General features: G+C 37.9%; 1 protein-coding gene across 18 annotated transcripts in view; it reads left to right on the forward strand.

Moving 5' to 3' along the window:
• Positions 1-22,285, forward strand: part of LOC115209155 — a 1,103,332-nt gene that overhangs the window by 12,795 nt on the left and 1,068,252 nt on the right. For 9 of the 18 annotated variants that reach the window (XM_036501164.1, XM_036501167.1, XM_036501166.1 and 6 more), the window contains exon 1: positions 18,260-18,457. The exons of 1 other annotated variant lie outside the window; for it this stretch is intronic. The gene's annotated coding sequence lies outside the window, so the exon portion shown is untranslated. Of the gene's footprint in view, positions 1-18,258; positions 18,458-22,285 lie in introns of those variants that run through there. 8 more of the 18 variants (XM_036501159.1, XM_036501162.1, XM_036501161.1 and 5 more) reach the window with 3 other exon arrangements.

Raw genomic sequence — 22,285 nt, forward strand, 5'->3', positions numbered from 1 at the left:
GTTTTTGAGAGAAGAGAGACTTCCCTAAGCATTTTTGCACCTTTATTGAATAGCAGTTTCTATTTGCCTGTCCATCGAGTGATTTTTTTATTTGAAATTAATGTTACTTATCTCATATTTCTAACCACTACGCTAGTGAAATTTGAAATAAAATACATAAAGCAACAGTCATCAAATGCAAAAGCTAGAGAACTGTTTATTGCTTAAATATTACTTGCAATATTCACTTTGGAGATAAAACAGTGTTCAGTCTGACGTAAAGGTGTCAACATGAGGTATGTACTATGGAAGAGTATATTGTGCTTATCCTAATGTGAAACTGCTTGAGTGCAAAAACTTTAAGGTTAATTATGATGTCTGACTCCACTGGACGTTGTATATATTGTGGGCTGAATAGCTTTCCTTCATTTTATTAGCCTCATGACAATTTTGAAAAGGTTCACTGCGTTAAGATTCACTATCAATCAATTTTCCATATTTAGAAGAAACAGTCAACAGTTTTAACGTCTCAGGAATCTTTAATTCCCTAACCAAAAGTAACAACTCCATACAAACACCAAACATCTCCACAACTTAACACGGTCCAAGTTAACCCTCTTCACCTATACAAACTGTCTAAATGATGCGGGGGGAGGCGTTTGCTAGTATATACATAATATGTGTTTGTGTGTGTGTGTGCACGCACACATACACACACACAAGTATCTATATGTGAGTGTATCTTTGTGTTTGTTCCCAACCACAGCTTGACAACTAGTGTTGGTTTGTCTTCATCCCTATAACTTAGCACTTCAGCTAAAAAGACCCATAAAATAAATACCAGACTTTAAAAAAAATAATTTCTGAGGTTGACTCAGCTAACTAAATCCCTTCAAGGCAGAACCCCAACATGGCCACAGTCGAATGACTGAAACAAGTAAAAGATGCCTTCTCCTCATGATTTTCCTTCTCAAACTAATCCAGTTCACTTTACCTATTAAAAATATTTCGTTTTTATTATTTGAAATTTCAAGTTGTATCCCTTGTTTTCCTTCACCAGAATTAGCCATTGAAGATAACAATTCTTTTTTTCCTCATATGAGTGTACTTTCAACAGATCAAACATTATTTTGGTTCACTAAATTAAGCTACTAATAGCCCTACTATATTTAACTTTACTTTAAAAACTTGGATTGATATTTTCTAGGGGCTAGAACCCATATAAACCTAGTATGATTTTAAACTAATGTATCTATCACTAATTAAAATATATTTGAATACCCCATTGTTCATGGCATAATAGCAGTGGAGGTGTATACTAAGTAATAGTTGATGAGTTAAGTCTGTATAGATACACATGGTCACCAAGAGAGCAACAAAATTGATTAGATGTCAAAATATGAGATGTGTTGTTGTTATTACAGTTATGATTTTTAGGAGCATTAACCTTGTCACTGGATACAAAATAATATTTAGTATTTACTATGGTTTGATCTATATTGTACTGTTGCTATGCTGACTGCTATTTTTTGTGTTAGTGATCCACAGTTGTACATTGAAGAAGACAATGAAATCTATTGAGACTTTTGACAAACAAACTTTTATTCTTTTTATACGCAAGCAAAAGTGAAATACTGTTGTTATTATGAACGACAGATATTGAGAGAGAGTTGTTATGTTATTGTTCTTGGTGTAATTCTAATAGTATTCAAAAAGGTAACTGCTAATTGTTGTGTTGCTGTGGTTGGTAGTTCATTATGCTAATGTCAGCTTGGTTCAGCCACTGCCTGCATCTGTTCACTGTCCATCTGCCATGTTATTTCATGCTTTTTCCTCTACTTCCCAAAGCTCTGTCTGGTAGTCATGGTTTGTCACTTTTATACAGATTGATGGCACAGAAAGAGGCATGCCAGAAGTTGAAATTGTTACAGGAGCCTATTCCAAATGAGGTTATGCTTGGTCAGATTTTGTTGATCATGTGGGTAATATTCTAGTGAATCACAACATCAAGTAATTGCAGAATATTCCTGCTACATTTTCATCACCAGTTGTCATGAGATTCGTATTCTTGGTTATGTAGATGATACAGGCATCAAAGGCTTAGTGAATAAGAAAATCATTACTCTTATTTTAGAAATAATGGTTCGTAATTCAATTCCAGACTGGTACTATGTACACATTCAGGAATAAAACATATAATGAAGATTGGAGAGCAAAATGATGAAAGTGTCATGCAATGTAAATACTGAATAAAAAAAATATTCTTTTCTAAAGATGAGGTGAACATACAAAAATGATTATTGAATCAATAGAAGAGATGATTTTTTTTCCTCAATACTTGATAAGAATAAATTTGAAAAGTATAGAGATATATTTCCTTATGTGTTATATGGAAGATCTTAATCCATAAACAGGTTTCACTTTTTTGAGCAAGATAACTGTGTAAAACTCAGATATAGAATGACATCTTGACATATGAAAAGATTTTTAGATTCTACATACTTTTACTAAAGTTGAATTTTGAACAGTCTTGTGTTTTTGCATCAACAGATTAAAAAACATTGTATATGCATACATACAATACATATATATTTTACACCGATTTTCCTATGCTGGCATACAAAGAACAGATACTTGAGGCAGTATTGTTGCATACTCATACTTGATTTTGAAGTAAGGGTTTTCTTTTTATTTCACAAAACATTAAAACAGTACAGTTACAGAATGTAGTGTTCACTGGGAATATAAACATGGTAAAACCATTTTTAGCTGAGGTGGTTTCATGTGAGGAAGTGAAAATGACAACTTCATGCACACACACACATATACACATGCTTATAGATACATACAAACAAGCACACACACACATATCATACTCTTCCTCATCATCAACATTTTAACATCTATTTTTCCATACTCGTATGGGCTGGATCGTATGTGTGTGCATGTGTGTATGCATGTGTGTGCGTGTGTGTGTGTGTGTCTGCATGCATGCATGTGAGTATAGGTGGGTGTATGTGTGTACAGAAAACATTTCTAAATATCTATAGGAATTGTTCTTTAAAATTGTTCTTTAAATATCTATAGGAATTGTTCTTTAAATGTGTTTTAAAGTAAATGTTTTTAGGCATAGGAGGGGCTGTGTGGTAAGTAGCTTACTTACCAACCACATGGTTCCGGGTTCAGTCCCACTGCGTGGCACCTTGGGCAAGTGTCTTCTGCTATAGCCTTGGACCCACCAAAGTCTTGTGAGTGGATTTGGTAGACGGAAATTGAAAGAAGCCCGTTGTATATATGTATATATATATATGTGTGTGTGTATATGTTTGTGTGTCTGTGTTTGCTCCCTCAACATCGCTTGACAGCAGATGCTGGTGTGTTTATGTCCCCGTAACTTAGTGGTTCAGCAAAAGATACCGATAGATTAAGTACTAGGCTTACAAAGAATAAGTCCTGGGGGCGATTTGCTCGACTAAAGGTGGTGCTCCAGCATGGCCGCAGTCAAATGACTGAAACGAGTAAAAGAGTAAAAGAGAGCCAACACTGAGATTACTAACAAAAATATAAACAAAAATATATCTTGTAGATATTTCTTCCAGAAGCAAAATAGAAGGAGTTGACATGATATAGCTTGAAACCTTTTTTGGTTCTCTCAGGAAGCCATAAAACACAAATTAAGTACTATAATGAACACATTTCAACTGTATACAAACAAGGATGGTCACTGCTTGAAAGTTTTTGATTACAGGTCCACTCCTTCAGGATAAAACAACAACCAGGGCGTCATCATCTTACCAGCCATTTATTGCCGGCAGAGGTCATGAGAACTGCATCCATTACTGGACCTGAGTTAAACTAATAAAGATACTGGTGATACAGCACATGGTTAGAATCAATATCATGGAAATAATAAGGATCTATTATTTGATCGTAGACAAATCTATACTCAAGAGTTATGTAAAACCTCTTCACATATAATTGTTAGTTTCAAATCTTGGCACAAGGCCAGCCATTTTGGGGGAGGGGTTAAGTCATTTACATCAATCCCATTGTTCAACTGGTACTTATTTTATGGACCATGAAAGGATGAAAGGCAAAGTGCACATTGGTGAAATTTGAACTCAGAATGTACAGACAGACGAAATGCCACTAAGCCTTTTATCCAGCATGCTAATGATTTTGCCAGCTCATCACTTTAGTCACATACAGTTATTAAGGACAAGTCACATGATCTTACCAGACAGCCAGTAAGAAAGCTTAATTTTTTTTTTTTAGAATAGAGGTCTAATCTGCTTCAACTCACACTATAGATATGCTTCATGAAGATTGAACTGGGATTAAATAGCAAGAACCATACAGCTAATACGAATAATAACAAGAATCATACAGATTGAAAGCATTTGAAATTCATGAGGTCATCTCCAATCACTAAAAAAATTGTAGAATCTGAAATCAGTCCCAGAATTTTGGGCTTTAAGATTTTAGAAAGATTAGCACTCAAATTGTTAACCTATACTAAAATTCAAGAATTCTATAGAAACTCAGGTTATCAAATTCTGTACTTATGGAAGCTGTAAAGTAAAACAACTTATTTTAGGGTTTGGCCTGCAATTTCACCGCATAGAAACTCAGGGATGAATTATAATTATTCTAACACAATTTCAAGAATATTTAGAAGCTAAAATCAACATGTGTGTGTGTGACTGTGTGTGCATGCATAAATGTATCATCATCATCATCATCATCATTTAGCGTCCGTTTTCCATGCTAGCATGGGTTGGACGGTTCAACTGGGGTCTGGGGAGCCCGAAGGCTGCACCAGGCCAGTCAGATCTGGCAGTGTTTCTACAGCTGGATGCCCTTCCTAACGCCAACCACTCCGAGAGTGTAGTGGGTGATTTTATGTGCCACCGACACAGGTGCCAGACGAGGCTGGCGAACGGCCACGCTCGGATGGTGTTTTTATGTGCCACCGACACAGGTGCCAGACGAGGCTGGCAGACGGCCACGCTCGGATGGTGTTTTTATGTGCCACCGACACAGGTGCCAGATGAGGCTGGCGGACGGCCACGATCGGATGGTGTTTGTTACGTCCCCAAAGCACGGAGGCCAGTCTATGCGGTACTGGCTACGGCCACGTTCGGATGATTTTCTTGTGTGCCACCGGCACTGGTACCACAAAGATACAAATTCCATTTATGTTCATCTATTTTGATTTGTTTTGATTTGATTTGATTTGATTTGATTTGATTTTCACTTGCCTCAACAGGTCTTCACAAGTGTCACAAGAAGGAAGGTATGCATAGGTGGACTGTCTACGTCGCCGGGTCTTCGGATGGTGTCTTTATGTGCCACCGACACAGGTGCCAGATGTGGCTGGCGAACGGCCACGATCGGATGGTTTTCTTGTGTGCCACCGGTACTGGAACCACAAAGATACAAATTCCATTGATGTTCATCTATTTTGATTTGGTTTGATTTTCACTTGCCTCAACAGGTCTTCACAAGTGTCACGCGTGTCACACACTTGCCTCAACAGGTCTCCACAAGTGTCACACACTTGCCTCTGCCTCAACAGGTCTTCACAAGTGTCACACACTTGCCTCTGCCTCAACAGGTCTTCACAAGTGTCATAAGAGGGAAGGTAAGCACAGGTGGACTGACTACGTCGCCGGGTCTTTGGATGGTGGTGGTGTTTTTATGTGCCACCGACACAGGTGCCAGGTGAGGCTGGCGAACGGCCACGATCAGATGGTGTTTGTTGTGCCCACAGCACGGAGGCCAGTCGACGGCCACGTTCGGATGGTTTTCTTGTGTGCCACCGGTACTGGAACCACAAAGATACAAATTCCATTGATATTCATCTATTTTGATTTGGTTTGATTTCACTTGCCTCAACAGGTCTTCACAAGGGTCACACACTTGCCTCAACAGGTCTCCACAAGTGTCACACACTTGCCTCTGCCTCAACAGGTCTTCACAAGTGTCACACACTTGCCTCAACAGGTCTTCACAAGTGTCATAAGAGGGAAGGTATGCACAGGTGGACTGACTACGTCGCCGGGTCTTCGGATGGTGTCTTTATGTGCCACCGGCACAGGTGCCAGATGAGGCTGGCGAACGGCCACGATCGGATGGTGTGTGTTGTGCCCACAGCACGGAGGCCAGTCGATGCGGTACTGGTTACGGCCACGTTTGGGTGGTTTTCTTGTGTGCCACCGGCACTGGTACCACAAAGAATACAATTCCACTGATGTTCATCTATTTTGATTTGTTTTGATTTGATTTGATTTTCACTTGCCTCAACAGGTCTTCATAAGTGTCACAAGAAGGAAGGTATGCACAGGACTGACTACGTCCCCGGTCGGGGCCACGGGTTATGGCCTGACTAGTCTTGCCGGGTCTTCTCATGCACAGCATACTTCCATAGGTCTCGGTCTCTAGACATTTCCTTAGTGAGACCTAAAGTTCGAAGGTCGTGCTTCACCACCTCGTCCAAGGTTTTCCTGGGTCTACCTCTTCCACAGGTTCCCTCCACTGCTAGGGTGTAGCACTTTTGCACACAACTATCTTCAGCCTTTCTTGTCACATGACCATACCAGCGCAGCCGTCTCTCTTGCACGCCACAACTGACGCTTCTTAGGTTCAACTTTTCTCTCAAGGAACTTACACTCTGACGATTATGAACACTGACATTACACATCCATCGGAGCATACTGGCTTCATTTCTTGCGAGCTTACGCATATCCTCAGCAGTCACGGCCCATGTTTCACTACCATGTAGCATGGCTGTACGTACACATGCATCATACAGTCTGCCTTTTACTCTGAGCGAGAGGCCTTTTGTCACCAGCAGGGGTAAGAGCTCTCTAAACTTTGCCCAGGCTATTCTTACTCTAGCAGTTACACTTTCAGCACACCCACCCCCGCTACTGACTTGGTCTCCTAGGTAGCGGAAGCTATCAACTACTTCTAGTTTGTCTCCCTGGAACGTGGCAGAAGTTGGTCTCTGCATATTTCCAGTGTTTATTGCTCCTGAGCATTTGCCACAGACAAAAACTATTTTCCTAGTTAGCCTTCCTTTGACATTGCTGCACCTCTTATGTGTCCATAGCTTACACTTGGTGCATCTTATAGAGTTTCTACCTACACCTTTTTTACAGATCGAGCAGGGCCATCTACCTGAAGGCGTTTGTGATTGATCTACCTTCCTACTTATTAGAACTTTGGTTTTGGCTAGGTTGATTCTAAGGCCCTTCGATTCTAATCCTTGTTTCCACACCTGAAACTTCTCCTCCAGTTCTGATAGTGACTCAGCAATTAGAGCAAGGTCATCAGCATAGAGGAGCTCCCAGGGGCAACCTGTCTTGAATTCCTCCGTTATTGCCTGGAGGACTATGATAAATAGGAGGGGACTGAGGACTGAACCTTGGTGGACCCCAACCTCTACCCGGAATTCTTCACTGTACTCGTTGCCAACCCTCACCTTACTAGCAGCGTCTCTGTACATGGCTTGAACAGCTCTCACCAACCATTCTTCTATCCCTAGTTTCCTCATTGACCACCAGATAAGGGACCGGGGGACCCTGTCAAAGGCTTTCTCCAAGTCAACAAAAGCCAGGTACAAGGGCTTATCTTTGGCTAGGTATTTCTCCTGCAGCTGTCTTACCAGGAATATAGCATCAGTAGTACTTTTCCCTGGCACGAACCCAAACTGCATATCATCTAAGGTAACTCTCTCTCTAATTAGTTGGGCTACAACCCTCTCCGTAACCTTCATTACCTGATCCAGCAGCTTGATGCCCCTGTAGTTATTTGTCTCTAGGGCGTCGCCTTTACCTTTGTAGCAGTTGACTATTATGCTGCTACACCAGTCATTGGGTATGACCCCCTCGTGTATCACCTGGTTAACTATACGGGTGACTAAGCTATAGCCGACACCACCAGATATTTTGAGCATCTCTGCAGTAATTCCTGATGGGCCTGGGGCTTTCCCTGTTTTCATGCTTCTAATTGCCTTATCTACTAAGGAACTGTTAACTCGGATTGCTGGTCCCTCTGTTGGGTCGACATTCGGCAGACTCTCTTTATCCCATTCATTTTCCTCATTCAGCAACCTTTCATAGTGGCGTCTCCAAGCTTCTCTCTTTGCATCCTCATTTAACGCAAGTGAACCATCCTCCATGCGAACACATTTCTCTCCTACCACGTCACGATTCTCTCTCACACACTGTCTTGCAACACGAAATACCTCAAGTCTTTCATCCTCACGACGCAGGACATTGGCAAATTTTTCCTTATCTGCCTCCCCTCTGGCTAGATAGACCTGTCTCCTGGCTTCCCTTCTGGCAGACTGATACACTTCCCTGCTACCACCGTTCTTCCAGGCCTTCCAAGCCTGTTTCTTTTGTCTAATAGCCCTGTCAACAATATTGTTCCACCACCACGTTATTTTGGGTCTTAAGGGGACTTTGCACCAGCCACAGATCTGGTCAGCGGCTTTCAGCAGGTTGTCCCTCAGAAGCGTCCAGTTGTCTTCTACCCCATGCGTAGCTATACTCCCTTCCATTTCGTCTAAGGCTTCAAATAACATATCTCTAAATCTCTGTCCATTCGCAGGGTCTTTAAGCTTCCAGACCCTTCTTCTCCATGTTGGTCGTCTTCTAGTCGCCCTCTTTGTCCTGATCCTAAAGTCACTAACTACCAGTCTATGTTGTGGGGTGCATTCTTCACCTGGGAAGGTTTTGGCATTTATAAGCAGCCATCTTTCCCTTTTTCTGGCAAGGATGTAGTCGATTTGGCTAGTATGCCGGCCCGATCGGTAGGTGACCAGGTGGCTTGTCGGTTTCCTGAAGTTAGTGTTGCAAATCATAAGACTATTCGCATCGCAGAACTCCAGCAGCCTGGTTCCCTCCTCGTTGCGGGAACCATAACCGTAGCCTCCATGTACGCCATGGAAGCCCCCAGCACGTCGTCCAACATGCCCATTGAAGTCACCAGCCACAAAGAGAAGGTCCCTGTCGTTCGTCAATGATGTGGTCTGCAGTAGGGTGTCATAGAAACAGTCTTTCTGTCCATCAGGTAGCCCTGGCTGAGGGGCATAGGCCGATATAATAGTTGCTAAACTATGGTGGAGCACTAATCTAATCTTAATTATTCTGTCACTTACTCTGACTACCTCGATTACCTTATCTACCCATTTTTCGGCGATAAGCATGCCCACACCCCCGACTCCGTCAGTATTCCCAGCCCAGAAAATCTTGTACCTCTGTCCTTTGCCTGTGAGGAACCTAGCAGAACCTCCTCTCCACCTCACTTCTTGAATGCAGCATATATCAACCCACCTCCGTTCAAGCAATTCAACTATCTCGCCAGATATATATATATGTGTGTGTGTGTGTATGTGTATATACACATACATATATATATTTATACATATACACACATACCATTTTCAACTTTTTCTATCCTGAAGCAATTTTCAATCCAATATTTACATGCTATTATTTGAAGCCTTATATGTAATTTGTGATCCAGTTCTCTCAAATGATTATAAATTCTTACGCCATCAACAATATATTTATACACACACACACACATATACACATACATATACATTTACATATTTATATATCATTTTCATCATTGTTTAACATCTGTTTTCCATGTGGGCATGGGTTATAAATATATATAAATATATCTTTATATATATAAAACTGAGAATGTGTATCTGTCTGTCTGTCTGTGTGTTTCCCTAAAACTTGAGAACTACACAACCAATTTCATTCAAATTTTACACATGCCTTACTTAGGGTTCATGTAGTTTCATGGGCAAAAAAAATTAAAAATACCCCTCCACCCAGAAGTAGAGGTAGGCTGGATTGTAGCCACACTTCTATACAAGAGGGAGGACAAGATACAATTGATCGAAATTACAAGAGACGGGCTAACAATTCCGGTCTGTTATATATTTTGAGTATTGTTATCACTAGCGATATCAAGATATAACTTTGTATTTTGTATTTTATGTGTAGATGTATATATATAGATGTACATGTAATATGTACACATATATATACACATATGTACATGCACTAGCACTATGACCCGACAATGATGGGTCTTCAATGCTAGTATAGATATATATGACATTCTAGTCTCACGCCATTTCCGCTCCACCAGTCACTCCTTGCAACACCTGTCTGTGTTTGGATTGTCCTTGCACAGAGGCCATCCGGATTCCTGCTTGCGCTGAGAACAGGGATTAATCTTCTCTCTTCGCTCTTTTACGCCATTTGGGCTCAACTCCCCCCCTTTTTTTTCATCTAACCTCCCCCCGACTCCTACTTCTCTTCAGTCCTTCATCTTTTCACCCCTACTCTCTTTCCCTCCTCTTCCCTTCTTTCTCTTCCTCTTCTCTCCCCTCCCCTCCTCTCACTCTCCCCACAACCCCCACTCTACCCCATCCGAACCCACACCCCACACGTTTTGGAAGTCACTTGACTCTGTTATCTCCCCTACTGTCCCTCCAGTGTCTAACATCGACCTCTGACCTCTGCCTGAAGTCAGAATGCCATGATAGATTGTTAGCTCCTACACACATTTTTTTCTCTCCTTGTTTTTTTTCTGTGTATCTTTCTGTCGAAGAGCATAGGCTCGAAACGTAAAAGACTTGTTCTATTTCTATTCCTGAGTGCCATACTCATACATTTGTTTTATTTGTACTCCACCTGCCTTTGTCTTTTGTTTATTTTCGTAAACCTTCCCGTTATATATATATATGAGTGAGTTTGGAGGGATGTATTATCTGGCTGGGTACCGTATTAGTTCTCAGTTAAGTTCCGGTTAACAGCTAACCCCCAAAGATCAGTATTTAACATCTGTAACTACAATTAGTTGTTAGTCACTCCATAAATTCTTCTGATGGGTAATTCCATGTACTCTTCACTGGACAGTAAAAATTGTCTGGAGTATATATTGTATCAGTGGAGTATACGTTGCAACAGTGAGTTGCTACAGTGGAAGCACATGTAGGTCATTATAATATGCTGCATGTAACTATAAAATAAATTTTGTGGATGTACATGTCTTCACATTCTTTATTATTATTAGTATATATATATATATATTATATATATATATATATGCATGTATATATTATATATATATATATGCATGTATATATATATATATATATATATATATATATATATATATATATATGCATGTATATATATATATGCAAGTATATATATATATGCATGTATATATATATATATATATATATATATATATATATGTATGTATATGCATATATATATATATATATATACACTCACACATATACATATACATTTCATGATTTTAGTTTTCAAATAGAAAATTATAAAATTCATAAGGGTAAAATTATAGGACTCATTTCAGGAGTGATTATACCTTACAATTTCCATAATTACTATATTCCACAGCCAGAGTTTCCATAATGCAGGAAATTGTATTTTTGTATAGGCTTAGAATCTGAATGTCTGCTGTTAATATTTATATTAACATGTATATACATGCATCTCTCTCTCTCTCTCCGTTTGTATAGATATATACATATATATACCATATGTACTCAACTATAAAATGCCCTCGCCTATAAGACGCTCTTAAAATCAGGAATTTTATCATTGACCCAGCTATAAGTTGCAGCAACTTTTTTGATGTTGGAGAGCAAAGTTCAATTAGGAATCACACTGACATAGTTGTTGCTCGGTAACTGAGCTTTCAGTACATTGAAGATGACTCTGAACAACTGCTATCCCATTAAGTCCATGCATTTTAGAAACCTTTGTTTATAATGTAAAATCTTGTCCTTGATAACACTAGTTGGCTTGTTTATCATATTGAGACTTAATTGCCTCGATACTTTCCCTTTACTTTTTGATTTATGCCTTTCATTATTAAAACATTTTTGCAGCACTGAACACACAAAACCATGCAGTAATATGTGCCATGATTGGAAAAAAAATGCAATAAGCTGTTTTAAATTGTAAGGAAGTGTATGAAACATTGTGACAAAAATCGAAAGAATAAACGAAGGAAGTATTGAGTTATACTAATCATCCCTTTCACCAAATAACTGGTAAAACTCCTCGGTTATGATGGTCTCGTTGTATACACTCTGAACCTTCTCTTCACTTGCCTGATCTTCATTAACTGACAAAGCACTGGGACTAGCATTTCTTGCACAGACGAAGTCATTATAAGTCATCTTCTGTACCATCCATGGAATTTGAGATCCCGCACTTCAAAAATGATTTCATCACAAGTCCACTCGGTATTTCAGCCAATGAATCTATCACCCACTAGCAAACAGTCTTAAGGTCAGGGTGTTCAAAGTTCCCAGTCTTTGTCATTTCCTTGTCACTATTAATCATCCATTCATTCCACTTGGCATGCATGTTCACCTTAGAAGGCTTGTTCACTGACACGTCATGTGGCTGAAGCACAGATGTACATCTTCCTAGATTCACAGCTTGGTAGGTACAATGCTCCTTTAATCTATTTTTTTATGCTGTCAATCACATGAACCCTGAACATATCCCATACAAGAAGCAACTTTGAATTAAGCATAGTCCCTGGGTGCTTGAATCACTCATCGTTTAACCATTTCGTCAATATGGTTTCATCTACTCACCCTTTCTCCTGAACATACACCACTATGCCCTTCGGAAACCTCTCTTTCGGGAAAGTCTTTCTTTTGAAAACAACAGCCAGGGTAAGTTTCATGCCATCAGCTATACAAACTAAAACTGGTGTAGTGGGCCTTGTCACTGAAATTGTGTTTTTCCCTTTAACGACAACTTTCCAAGTCCAACCATATTGGGAAAAAAGGGGTGCTACGTCCATATTACTGATTCCTTCCAAAGCAAACTCATGGCTCTTTTGTAGGTCTTTTACATACTGATAGAAGGAATCAACTTTGGTCTCTACGTCGGCAGATAATTTCTGTGTAATATGAATCCTCTGTCTCAGCCTAAGATTGTTACATTTTATAAACCTTGTACACCAGCTAGGGGATGCTTTAAAGTTGGATATACCATCTTCTTTAGTCACTTGGAGAGCCCACAATCTAATGATGTTTCTTGTGACAAGTCCATTCGTGCACAATTCAGTCACCAAGTCTCTCAAAATAGTTTCCATCTCCTTATTGGGATTGTCATATTCTAATTTTCTTTAATGATTTGATGTCACCAGATTTCATTTTCGCTTCTTTCAAAAGTAAATCTGTGACCATTTTTTCTGCAGCTCAATTCGAATGTGACTTTGCATATTCAACAACTTTCAGCTTGAAAGTGATATCATACAAATGGCTATGAATTGTTATTACTACATATGTTTCCTTAGCAATTTTTTATTTAGAACACAGTATATTATATAACACAACATTTAACAATATTCACCATTATGTAGTAATATACAAGTTTGTGTTTTTATAAAGTGCCATTTCTTCGAGTAATATAAATTTGAATACATTTTAGATGATATGCCACCAAAAATTTAGTAACATATGACATTTCAGAGAGTGTATTCTGTTGAATGTGTAATGTTTGTGTGCATGTACGACAAAGTGCAAATATATTGAGAAAAAAGTTAAGTATAAGAGGAATTAGATGTACCCCCTAGACCTCCCTCTCCACAGCTCCTACACCTTGCACATCATCCCACTATTTCTTGCTTTGTTCTCCTACCTGAGACACTCGTATTTATCCCAGTTTACCTCTCTACATACTGGTATTTCTCATTATCTGCACTCCCATCCTAGTTCATCATTCACTAAATTAACCTCTGTCACTACCTTTTAACTGTCCCCCTTCATGCTTTTATGAAAGCATCCACTCTCTCATCCCCTTCCATGACCCAATGTCCAAGTTTTCTCTTATACTATCCTTGAGAGTTTGCTCTCGTACCCCACCACTACCTTCCTTTTATCTCCTTTAGCTATGTATCTCCTCTATAGCAAGATATCTATCTTTGTTCCTTTATCATATTTGAGCCTTTCAGTACCTAACAAAACCACTCACCTCCACCTTCTTTTTTTTCCCTTTCCTTTCTCCCCTGTTCTTTTCTGTCTTGCAAGTTACATGGCAACTTCACTAATGCCAGTGCCAAATAAAAAAGCATCCAGTACACTCTGTAAAGTGGTTAGCATTAGTAAGGGCATCCATTCATAGAAATCATGCCAAAGATGACATTGGAGCTCAACACAGCCCTGCAGCTCACTGGTTCCTTGTCAAACTGTCCAACTAATGCTAGTATGAAAAGCAGGCATAAATCATGCTGATGGTGGTGGTGGTGGTTGTGATGGTGATGGCGGCAGCGGCAGCGGTGACTTTGGTGATCATGGTGGTCGGGGTTAATTCTCACACACACACACACAAATTCTGTAGGTACTGGTATGTACCAATATGTTCAGATATACAGAGTGTATTTATATGAAGTAAGACAATATATAGTTGGTATGATTTTTCTTCTTTATCACTTCTGCCAAGTGAATTTCTTATTTATCACTGCTATTGTTGGATTTGACTTTTGCAAACATAGAATACACACAATATAGTGCATAACTCTTATTGAAACTGACTAGAAAAGGCTGTCAAGTGGAAGGGAAAGCAATAATGTGAAAAGGAGTTGCCAGGAGATTATGCTGGCTGTTAGAAAGCTTTGGTGTGGGGAAAAAACTATGCCATATGCAAAAAAACTTTGAAGATTGTAAAGTTTACAGTAGGAACAATACATAATAATGATAAAATGAGGTCAAGTTCTCTTGAAGCTACTCCAGTAACTATTCTCACCTTGTTTTCTCGTGGCTTTGATATCATGCTTGATGTGGAATGGCTCCTGAGTGTGTGGCCCAGTGTATAAACATGACAAAATGTGCCGATAAATACAAAGCAAATACTTGAATAACCATTGCATTTACTTTTATTTATCCCATAATGTATCTCTCTTCAAAAGATTTTTTTCTATGCTATATGGGTTTTAAAGTAGTTATTTTTTTACGCATGAAAGTTTGTAGAACATTTTTCTTCCCATGAAAATTCTGTAGGGACATGCCTTAATTTATATCATGGAAATCAATAGGAAAACAGATTTCATGTTACAGAATTTCATTTATGTTAAAGCTTCCAGGACTGTAAACTACTGTATAAGAAGAAAAAAAAGTCTTTGAACAAATTTACTGCTCAGTGTCAATGTATCATATGTGAACATATGTAGGAATGGTCATCTGTATATGCACAAACCCATGCATACATAATTATATGTGTGCATATATAGTGGTGTGTACATCTCATATATATATGATCACCCATTCATAAATATATGTGCATTTGTCAGCATCGAAAACAGACGTCAAAATGATGATGGTGATGATGATATATATATATGTGTGTGTATTAATAATTTGTCTATACATGTAAACAAATATATATATATATATATATATATATATATATATATATATATATATATATATATATATATATATATATCTTCTACATATAAGTATATATATGTGTGTGTATATATATATATTTATATATATAAACATACATACACAGACACACACACATTCTTGTATGTAGTAAAGCAAAATGAGAGGAAAGGAGTAAGAGAAAGTGAGAGGGGCAAGAAAGTCTATAGGTGAGTATGTTTAGGTAACCAGATAATTACATATATACCTTATTCACGACTTCCTATGAACATACTTAAGACAATTTGATCCCACACTTACTAAGAGAGGAAATATGTATCAAAATTCAGAAGTAAAAGTTGCGAACGGATGAAATAACATCTAGAGGTTATTAGTTAAGACTGTAGATCACTATGAGCGATAAAAGAAAGACAAAGTACTGCAATATTGAAAGAAGAATAAACGAAATTTGGGAAATTTTCCTTCGCCCGAGATATAGTTATTTAATATGATAAGCTATAAATTCACTATCGATTCTTATCCACGCAAAACGAATAAAACAAAATAAACCAAGAAAAGCGTTCTGTACATTAAAAACACGTGCGTTAGACTAATTCTTCGTCCGTATATTATAAATAATTACTACACATGTGTTGTTGTTTCAAGAACTACGCAACACTCCATCCCATTCCACTAGCGATCGCTGCTTACTATCACACGAACTCAGGAATTACGCCTGTTAGTGTGACGTAAGTGCAGACTGCTAACACACCTGCATACACACACATTCTTATGGAGTGAACTATGGATATATAATACATAATATATTACATAATATCGTTTGTGTGTGTGTATGTGTGTGTACATGGAACATTAAAATACTTTGAAGTTGAGAATTACGTATACACACCCATACATACATACATACATACAAGGCGGTGCCCCAACATGACCGCTATATATATATATATATATATATATATATATATATATAGAGAGAGAGAGAGAGAGAGAGAGAGAGAGAGAGAGAGAGAGACATACACACACATATATACATATACACACACATATATGCATTAAACAGATATTTGGTGATTGCGTGTGTGCGTGTTTGTGAAATTCTCATGCTCCAAGTATTTTAATGTTTATCGTCTGTTTTTATTTTAGAAGCATAGTCATAGTTGTGCCAATTAAAATTTACTTTTATTTTATGTTATTATCCTTGATGGATCCGTCTTCATAACTACAAACCCGTTTCAGTTTCTGAAACACTCCTACGTGTTGCAACTTTACACCTAGACACAAAAGGGGCAAAAACTTTACTGTATGTAAGTACGTACGAACTGGAGTCAACTAGCTCGATCCCAGAACTTTATCAACTCCGTAAAACTTATATGCGAAACGAACCGAGGTAAGATTTGAACTCGGTGCATATCCAAATACAGTGGGAGATATGTGTTGTGTTCTTTCGAGTGTGCCGCTGTCGCCCAGTTTACTCCACCTTTATCATTTTTGTAATGCTGTCGCTATGTCCAGGTAGATTACACCCAAGTGAAAAGAGCCTGTATATTACAGGATACAATTTATTGACCTCTGTAGGTATAAAAAGTAAAGTCGTCACCAGTGAGGCGAGACAAAATACTTTTATTATACATTTAGTTTGGCTCCCAGCTAATCCATTCCTCAGCGAAAAATAATAATTGTTTTAACTTTTGGCACAACGCCAGCAGTGCTAGGAGACGGAGGTTAGTAATTTACACTGACACCAGTTTTTGACTGGTATCTTTTCTTTTTTTTTTCACCGATCCCGAAAGGATGAAAGGCAAAGATGACCTCAGAGGGATTTGAACCCCCTTACAGCGTAAAAGAGCCGAAAGAAAACTGCTAAGCATTTTGTCCGGCGTGCTAAACGATTCTGCTAGCTAACCGCCTTCCGAATAGTAATAATAATAATTCATAATTTTGGCTCAAAGCCACAAATTTGAAGCGACAGGTGTATCTAATGAATATGCACAGGTATGCGATTGGTGCTTATCTTATCAACTTTGAAAAAGTTGGTTCGGGTAGAAATAGAACTCAGAATGTAACGTGATGGCACTAATTATTATCAGGCTTTTAATCCGATGCTCCACTGTATCAGTCTCTGTAATCTGGGTTATAATTTCCTTTGGTTATACATGGAATTCTTAATTTATAGGAGATGAGAAACTGCATGTTGTGGCGTTCAAGAATATGCGAAGAAGATGAGTGTCATATAGTGCTGGGATTTAGATTTGGTGAGGCCATAAGCTGTATAAAAATTCTAAAAAAAAAAAATTACGCATATATATATCCCTCAATTATTTTGAGGCTCCAACATTTTGCAATGCCCTAAGTTGTAGTTTGATTATTTCATACGCAAAAGCGGCACTGGGATACAATAAGGATTTCAAGGTATAACCGAAACCGGTTCGCGAAGTTTTCTTTCACTGGAGTTTTGCATCAACTCAGCATCTCCCACCACTTTTTAACAGCGCAGTACTAAGTTTTTTGCGCCTTTTTCTTTTATTATTATTATCATTATCATTATTATTTATTGACGCGTTCATTTCCACAAAGAATTCTTTTCTAATTATATCTATAAAGAATTGCGTGTGTATGTGTGTGTTATAGGAGCGAGAAGTAAGCTTTTGAAAGAGAAAGAGTTACAAACTAAAAGTTTCGCTCGGATATCCAAAACTTCGAAAGCTCTCTCTCTCTCTCTCTCTCTCTCTCTCTCTCTCTCTCTCTCTCTCTCTCTCTCTCTCTCTCTCTCTCTCTCTTTCGGCTACATAAACTGTTGCTGCAGCACGGTTGTTTGTTTTTCGTGATGATGATGTTGATGTTGTACTTGTAAGCATTCACAAGCTTTACAGTAGTTGGTTTTAATATATCGATGTTTATTATTTGTTATTACAAAACAAAGCAATCCAAAAAAATTCCCAACATTTCGTTCTAACATTACCAGCTTAGGAGATTTCTTAACAACAAAAGCGAAAAGTAAGTTATTCTTTCGTTTTCTCTTCCCCATGCTTTCCACACACACTTCACATCTGCATGCGCGTACACACCCACCCACACATATACACTGCTCGATATTATTTGTACCTGTATCTCACTTTCTTCCGTTTGTTCCTAATTCATTTTTCTGTCTTTCATCATCTGGCTCTATATATTTTCATTTTCATTTTAAAATAACAGTCTTTTATAAGTGGTAACTAAAACTGCCATAGTACGTACGTACGAATGTCCCTTTTCTTAAAAAAAGTAAAACAAAACAAAACATTGATTTAACTCTACCTATTACGCGTGTATAAATGTTTATATATTTACGTATATGTAATGTGTGTATGTGAGGGTATAAATACTGTGTGGATTGATTTTTCGATTTCTTGAGATAAGTGATAGTTACAGGAAAGAAATAGTTTGTCCAGTTAATGCACCTTCGCAGAGTAGTACTGGTTACTTGTGTACTATATCGATATTCTTGGTGCACTCCATCACACACACACACACACACACATTCTACATAAGACTGAATCCTCATTTTGGGTGTGTCATATTTCTCACCACACAACAACAACAACTTCAACAACAGCAACGCAACTGTTGTTGTTTTACTTTAAAGCGTGAGAATATATTTTAAGAAATCGATTGACAGACCATTGTAAATAAAAGGAAAGAAAGAAAAAGTGTGTGGTTGAGTGAATGGGGAAAATCAATGACTGACGGGGAGGGGAAGGTTGTTGGAGGGATGTCTTGGTTTCTTATATATATATATATAGATAGATAGATAGATAGATACATATATACATACATATATATAGATACATATATACATACATATATATATATACATACATATATATATACATGCACATACATATATACATATATGTATACATATATACATACATATATATATATATATATATATAATATATATATATATACATACATACATACATACATACATACATACACACACACTTACATACATATACCATTTAATGTTCACTAGTTCTTTCAATTGAAGCTCCACGCACACACACACACACACAGACTCATCCATTTGCAAAGATAAATAAATACCCGTTAATACAGATATGTACAAGTACAAACGTACACGCCTACAGGAAGCATACTCGTCCATATATACACACATATGAGAGAAAGATGATACTCAAAGAAAAAGAGAACCCAGTTAAGTAGGGATACATGTCCAAAAGGGTATGGCACAAATATATAGAAATTCATGCTTTAACACACCCGGGTGGTACATTTAGACATATAGACTTGTTGACATTAATACGCAGGAACTTGTAAACATAAACACAGTCCAAGAAATACTAACATGCTGTCACTAACGAACACACATACACATACTATCTTTTACCTATGTACATAAACACATACACTTGCATTAAGAGTGCTGCAAACAGATATACTGACAAAGATACAGACACACACAAACACCCTCGAGTAATTTCTAAAACAATTTACGGATAACTACCGAAATACTTAGGAAGCGGTCACTGCACTGTCGTTTATACTACTATGAAATAGGGTGGACAGCGATTACACTTCAATAGAAGTAGTGGTCACTACTTTTGTTGTTTAACCTCAGATCGGCCCTGAACTCAGGAGTCCCAGGATCTAAGATGTTCCAGATGTGACAGTCGTCGTTTTTCATTGTGACCTAATATAGATTAATTTTGTCGATGCAGAACACCGCCAGTTTCCTCGGATTTCGGATTTTACCATAATGCATCTTATTTCTTTATTGCTCACAAGGGGCTAAACATAGAGGGAACAAACAAGGACAAAGGGATTAAGTCGATTAAATCGACCCCAGTGCGTAACTGGTACTTAATTTATCGACCCCGAAAGGATGAAAGGCAAAGTCGACCTCGGCGGAATTTGAACTCAGAGCGTAACGGCAGACGAAATACCGCTAAGCATTTCGCCTGGTGTACTAACGTTTCTGCCATAATTAATCTAAAGTTACCTTATGCATGGAGACTGTTTTATATTTAAGTTGGTTCGAGCCTCCTGTTGTTATTAGTGTTTTGTTTAACGCCTGGTCAACTTTGATAGGACGATTCAGTTTGTTCATCAGACTTAGTATTCAGACCACATTATCTAATATTCCTTCCCTTTTTTGAACACGGTGTTGTGTGATTTGAAGGAGATTTGATTCCTATCTGCAGGTGAATCCTCCTTCATTTACTTGTCAAGCTCCTAGTAGTCATACTTTGGAGTCCATAGACAGTGGACTATGCATTCACTTGTTTGAGGAGTGATCTTGTAGTAATTGAAGCTGATGAAGAATGATTTGTGCATTGTAATTGAGGTCGAGTTGGTGAAAAGTGATCTGGAGACAGATGTTACTATCAGTGGGCTGGTCAAACTGCTCTCCCAACTTACCAATAGCAAGTATTAGTGAAATTTTTGGCCCCATCCTCCTCTGTTACTAAGAAGGCAATAAAGTGTTCACATCCATATAATTCTTTCTTTGACATGATAGTGGATAAATTTAAAAAGTTTAAACCCATTTTAATTTTATTAAACATGCAAATTTGTCCACCTACTTTTTAATCTTTATAGCCTCACACTGCAAAACACTGGATTAGACCACACTGAAGGTGGATTGATGAGTGTATTGCAGTCAGGTTCTTGAAAAGATCAAGTGTCAAACATGGACCTCAGTCCAGGCTACTCATTTAGTAGCCAGAGATAAATACAGATACTATATTTAGCTACAGGCTGCAGGTTATATACATGTTTGAGATGTACCTACAAGTAACAGAACAGGACATAAGAATTTGACTGATTTTTAAAAAATCTGGTCCTTTGACTTTTAAAAGGAGAAGTAGGCACCTCTGAAAATTGCAAGCCATTCCAGATGGCCTGCTTGCGAACAATCCTTCAGTTTGATCTCTGTTCTCTGTTAGAGAAAGTGCTGAGTGAATATGGTCAAAAGTGGTCCAGTGTATTATGGTTACACTAGTAAAGTGGTAAGTACAGTTGGAAGAAGTTGTCAGTGTAACTGTTGTTGCTAGGTATGGAATTGTTAGTCTAGTGTAGTAACGCTTCCAAGAAAATATCTTGATTGAAGTTTATTGATCTTTTGATACACTTATACCAAATGTGGCTATGTTTGTTTGTGTGTGTGTTGGGGGAGATATTAGGTGTAACATATTGGGACTACACACAATACAATAAAAGCTCTATATGTTGACCTAACACATATCATTGTGTGTGTGTATTAATCGTCATTTATCTGTGAGTGCATGTTTGACTAAGGCAGAGACCTAGATATTTGGCAGAACTGAAAAGAGTACAATGCATGAAAGAAATAATAAAATATATTTTTTGTCACCAGGGTACTGATGTCTTTGAGACTAATTTATATTTTCAGAATATCAGTAATAATTTGAGTGTTATATGAGAAACAGGTGATAATTCACTGCCAAGTAATTGATTGGAAAATCAGTCTAAATTCTTATGATGCAGAAATCTGATGCTTGATAGGGTTTGAAAGCGTATTCTTTCTCTTGAGTAACTCCTCTTGTAGGTTTGTATATTTTAGGTCATTGAAACAATCATGCATTTGACTCCTTAATTTTTGACTTTGTTTTCACTCTCACAATGCATGTTAATTGGTAATTAGGTGTTTGTACATGAAACAGATTTTGACTTAACTATGTAGTAATTATTACTTACAAAATGACATTTTTGCCGACATCATCATCATCATTTTACTATCCACTTTACCATGCTTGCATGAGTAAGATGGAATTTGTTGAGACAGATTTTCTACAGTCA

Source organism: Octopus sinensis, linkage group LG3, assembly GCF_006345805.1.
Source record: "Octopus sinensis linkage group LG3, ASM634580v1, whole genome shotgun sequence".
Lineage (NCBI taxonomy): Eukaryota > Metazoa > Mollusca > Cephalopoda > Octopoda > Octopodidae > Octopus > Octopus sinensis.